We start from the raw sequence: 5660 nt of genomic DNA, 5'->3' as shown, positions 1-5660 counted from the left end.
CAGGATTCTTCAGAGGGGTGGGTGTTGGACTATTTTTCTATGCACAACTGTTCAACATAAGATTGGTAGCCAAGTTGTCCAGTAAAATAGTAGAGACAGTCACCATTTTGCATTTTGCAAATTAACTAGTCTATAGAAGAATGGAATGAAGCATCAATTTCATATAAAGAGCCAACACTTTGATGTAGTATTTTTTTTTTCCTGCAGCACATCCCAAATCCAATCTTTAGCAGTTAGACTTCTTTCTTTAATTTCCAATGCCTAGTACCACAATCTTTTGGAGTTCCTAACTCTCCCATGCTCTAGAGTTTTTGGCCTATGTCTGTCTACTCTGGAAAATTCCCATATTCTGGATTTATCTGCTTCCCCTTATATTCAGGTATATTTGTCCTGTATCCAATCCTTAGGCTTCTATACCTGCTTCATAAAGTTACAACTAATTAATCTGATGAATTAATCTTTGTATGCCTCTCATACTATGTCACATATTTCCATTTTAATAGGGACCTTTTAGAAACAACTTAACCCAAAAGAATGACAAATGATGGGGGCCCTTTCAGATATTTCTAACTCATGTCTTTCCTCCTCTATCTCCAAAAACATTGGTATAGACACTACTGTCTTCCTGTTTCTGTAATAACTACAGGAATAAGAAAACTGAAAGTATTATTTTTAAAATACTTACTAAAATTAAGTTTATCTTTGTCATTTGCCCTTTAGGAAGAGTGGTAGGGAAAGAGAATTATTACTGTTTTCCTAAGAAAGTGAAACTCCATGGACATTTTGTTATAATCAAGAACATTTTAATGTTTTGATTTGAGAAGCTTTTTTCTTGTTGTTTGTTAAGGTAATTATTCCAAAAAGCAATTTTTGAGGCAAGAATAATATTATTCTCTGACAAAGACAGTTAGTGACAGTAATAAGCTTAATCAGAAGCAGGGAAATTCCCAATTCCCAGCTGTGTCCCCTATGTTATTCTTATCTGTCTGTTCTCTTCTTTTAATGTCTATCCATTCATGGTCTGCCAGCCACCAGTGAAAAAGTAGCTTGTGGTCCTGCCAAAAGTGATCATCTTCTCACATCTTGCCTTCCATTTCTTCCCCTTTGTTCCTTATAGCAATTACAAATTTTTCCTTTCACCTCAAAATATGCTTCTTAAATTCTCTCTTCCATTACTATTATGTTATTCATCACCCAAGTTGCTCAACTGTTTACATGTTAATGGGAATGTAAGCTATGTGGGTGGTGTCAGGCTATGAGTGGAGGGGTCAGAGAGCTAAAAGAAAATGTATTGGGAGGAGTGATGATCATAGCATATTTCCCTATGCCAGTCTAAGACCTCTGATTTTGAAGTTCTCTTGAAAGGTAAAGGTTTCAGATAAATTGATTGCTTTCTTTCTGATTTTCTCTACCACTCTTGTTCCAGAAAAGCCTTCCTCAAAGATTTTCCCAATTCTGGTTTTGTGACATTCAAGAGAGGGTTTGGCAAAGTTGAAAGAGTCCTGGAATTGGAAATCAGAGGACCTTGGTTTGAAAAATGACTCCGGGGCAATTTGTTTAACTTCTTTGGGCTTCCCAGCCTTTTGACATCACCTGTAAAATGAGTGGGTTAGATTCTATGATGTCAAAAATCAGTTATGATAAGGAGTGTGTGCATATGTACATATGTATGTATGTATGTATGTATATATATGTGTGTGTGTGTGTGTTTTCTACTTCATTAAACTGTGAGCTCCCTGAGAGCAAGGACTGTCTTTTGCTCTTTTTGGATCTCCAGTGCTTAGCACAGCACCTGGTACATAGCTTAATAAATTTCTATTGATTGACCAAGTTGGTAATATGTAATTGTAGCTCAGGAAAGGGACTAAGAACAAATATAGCTATATCTATTTTTATGTCAATGTATGTATCAACGTGTATGTCTGGAAATCATCTACATAGACATGACATTTAACCAGTGAGCCTAGAAGAATGATAAAGGTGCAGCCATTACTAGAAAAGTATGGCCAGGGAAGCTGTGATTGAGGGCTGTGTCACCTGTGCCAGGTTTCAGAAATAGCTAAAAGATGGAAGGAGTGGGAAAGAAAAAGAATTAAGATGTAAGGAAGTTTGTTGCTTATGGAACAGGCATTCCAGAGGACACAGTGAAAGGGAAAGGTGGTGTTTGATTGGAACTCTAAAGTAGAAGGGTTGGGTTGGGGTGGGAATAAGAAACCAAGAGGTGGAACGTGAGGAATGGAGTTTGGATAAGGACCTATGGGGTTCTGAATCATTGGCGTGTGTAGGGTATGACTGGTTGTGAGATTGTTTTTCATTAAATGGAAGGTGCTATTTTCTTCCCAAAGAAGGTTGGAGATTGGTCTGGGGCCCAGTGCAGCATGAGATAGAAGGCATGTAGTCAAATGGTCAGGTGGGGTGGGGGTCCTGTTACACTAATTCTTTTTCCTCCAAAGGCTGGAGATTAGGCAGGAAATGGGACAGTAGGAGATGGAAATCCCACTGTCCACTATCTTTCCTCTTACTTTTCCTTCAGTGGACAGATATAGCAGGCGTTGGAAGGACTAAGATCAGAGGGAAGGTTACTCTTCTTTGTACTGCAGGTTCTCCATGTTGAGGTTGGAAGATCAGGCTGGTAAAAGAAGGTGGGAGGTGCCTTGTGCTGGGCCTGGCATGGCTTGGCCCCTTCCTGCCTTTCCTCAGGAGACTGTGCATCAGTGAATGGAAGGTGCAGGTCAGAGGAAGGTCCAGCTGCTCTTCTCCCCTGTGGCTGGAAACCAGGAGGCTCCACAGGAAAACAGACTCCTAGCACTTTGGGGCAGATGGAAGACATGCAGCCTTTGTGGCCTTCCCTCGGAGGAACTACAACTTGGTCATCTCAGATTGAATATTACATGGTCACCTCAAACCCATCATGTGCAAAACAGAATACATCTTCCTTCCCCCCAAATCCCTCATATTTTTTCACCCTTTCCTGTTACTGTCAGTCCTCCCAAACACCCAGACACAAAGCCTCAGGGTGCTCTTCAACTCCTCATTCTCACTAACCTTGCATATTCAATTCATTGTCAAAACTTGCAATTTATATCTTCAGACTGTCTTAAGTAAATATGTCAACTTCTCTCCATTCACATAGCACTCTAATTTAAGGTTTCATAACTTCTTACCTAGACTAGACTATAGCAATGGCCTTCAAACTTATCTCCCTGACTCGGTGTCTTACCACTGCAGAGAGATGCATTTTTCATTTACCAAAAAAGGTGATTTTTCTAAAGTATATGTCTGACTATGTCATTCTGTCACTTTCCTGCTCACAGAGCTCCATTTGGCTCCCAATTAGCCCCAGGATCAAACATAAAATCTTCTGACCCTTTCCCACATTTATCCTCTTCTCACACTTTATTCCTCTCCATACTCAATTAGTTACAAATGCCCTGAGACAGAGAAATAGTCTCCCAAGAACACCAGTTCCACTTCCTGCTCAGTTCCTTTGGCCATCATCCTGGAGGCAACTGCAGCAGAGAAAGGGCCAGCCATCCCCAGAACCTGCCACCAAACTGCCACACACAGGACACGCCAGACAGACTAGCTAAAGCATGGGGGTGCCCTGACAAGAAGTAGGAGGTAGCATGCACTAGGCACGTCAGACCACCTCCATCTTCACCCCCTGGAGCCCCATCTCTTCTCATAGCTTGATGGAAATAGCCCTGAATTCAAGAGTCTTAGGAATAAGAGGTGGAATAAAGCAGAAATTCACCTGACATCTCCCAAATTCACCTCCACATTATTTTTAACTTGGGAGTCATAGGATTATGGCTATCAAGCTGGAAGGCATGAAGTAGTATCTGCCCTCTAACTTTGGAAGAATGTTGTCTGGGCCAAATGACATTATGTAGATAATAAAAGCACTTTGAAAAGTTTTAAAGCACATGTGCACCAATGCAAACAAAAAGATATTGTTAGTACATGAACAGATATCGTTAATGCCATGTCTTGGTATCTAGCAATTTCTGAGTATTTTTATTGCTTTCATCAAAATAGAGCCCCTCTCTTTCAGCCTCAGTATCCTTAGCTGTAAAATGGGGGTGATAAGAATATTTTAGTATTTCTCTCACAGGGTTGTTGAGGATCAAATGAAATAATTAATGCCAGTTACCTCATTTTGAAATCTATATACAGATAAATGCTTGTTGATTGATTTTGGAGGGGTTAGTTTGGACTTTTGTCACAGGGGGAGGGACTAGTTAACTACCCATTTTGTAATTCTCACATTTGATTTTGTAAACAAAATTTCTGCAGATAACTTGCTAATAAAACTTCTTTTAATGAAAAAAAAAATAGGGGCAGCTAGGTGGTGTGCAGTGGATGGAGCTCTAGCCTTGGAGTCAGGAGGACCTGAGTTCAAATCTGGCCTCAGACACTTGACACTTACTAGTTGTGTGACCCTGGGCAAGTCACTTAACCCCGATTGCCTCACCAAAAAAAATTGAAAAAAATTATTTTAATAATGCCTCAAAAGGAATATTGGAGCAACAGAACCAACAAACGAATAGGATGAAATAATTTTCCAGCCCAAGACAACTTAAAAGGTCTTTCTCCCTCAGGTAAAAGGGGAGCACAGTCCAGTGCAGGTGGTGTCCAAGTAAGCCAGCAGCAGGCAGTGCTCCAGCAAGCCTACAGAGAGGCCCTCAGTCAGAAATGTCCTGCACTGCCCAGCTCCTGCAATTCCCACAGGGCAAGCCAGCTGAGAGGCTCCCATGCCTCCTAGAGCAGCAGGTCTACTGCAAGGCCTGTGTCCGTGGTGTATCAGGACAGCAACAAGGCCCTGTGCCCCCAGCACAAGAAGCTTGGGATAGTGCCACTTCCACAAGAGAAGCAGGTCCCAACTTTAAAAGTCACAAAATGTACTGGAAAATGACTGAGAAGACCAAAACACAAACTTGGAAGAAGACAACAATGCCAAAGTGCCTGCATGCAAAGCCTCAAAGAAAAATGTGAACTGGTCTCAGGCACAAAAAGAACTCCTGAAAGAGTTCAAAAAGAGTTTTAAAAATCAAATAAGAGAGGTAGAAGAAAAATGGGGGGGGTAAATGAAAATAATGCAAGAGAATCATGAGAAAAGAGTCAATAGCTTTGTAAAGGAAGCACATGAGATGAAAAAAGAGGTACAAAAACTCACTTAAGAAAATAACTCCTTAAAAAGTAGAACTAGTCAAATACAAAAGGAGGTACAAAAGCTCTCTGAAGAAAATAATTTCTTTTTTTTTTTTAATGCAGAGGTTGAGGTAATTTCTCATTTCATGATTCCTCCCCACCATGAGGTAAGAACAACTTCTGGGGCAGTAACTCAACTTTATTAATTTACACTCTTCCCACCAGAAAATATTTCTTAAAAATTACAACTGGGCAAATGAAAGATAATGACTCCATGAGACATCAAGAAATAATAAAACAAAATCAAAAGAATGAACAACCAGGAGAAAATGTGAGATACCTCAGTAGAAAAACAACTGACCTAGAAAAACAGATCCAGGAGAGATAATTTAAGAATTATTGGACTACATGAAAACTATGATTTGGAAAAAAAAAAGAAACTGGGCATCACATTTCAAGAAATTATCAAGGAAAACTGCCTTTACATCCCTAGAACCAGAGGGTAAAAT

The sequence above is a fragment of the Vombatus ursinus genome, unplaced genomic scaffold (genome assembly GCF_900497805.2).
Source record: "Vombatus ursinus unplaced genomic scaffold, bare-nosed wombat genome assembly UNPS02014841.1, whole genome shotgun sequence".
Taxonomy (NCBI): Eukaryota; Metazoa; Chordata; class Mammalia; order Diprotodontia; family Vombatidae; genus Vombatus; species Vombatus ursinus.
The sequence above is the reverse complement of the archived record's forward strand: the minus strand, read 5'-3'. Positions refer to the sequence as shown.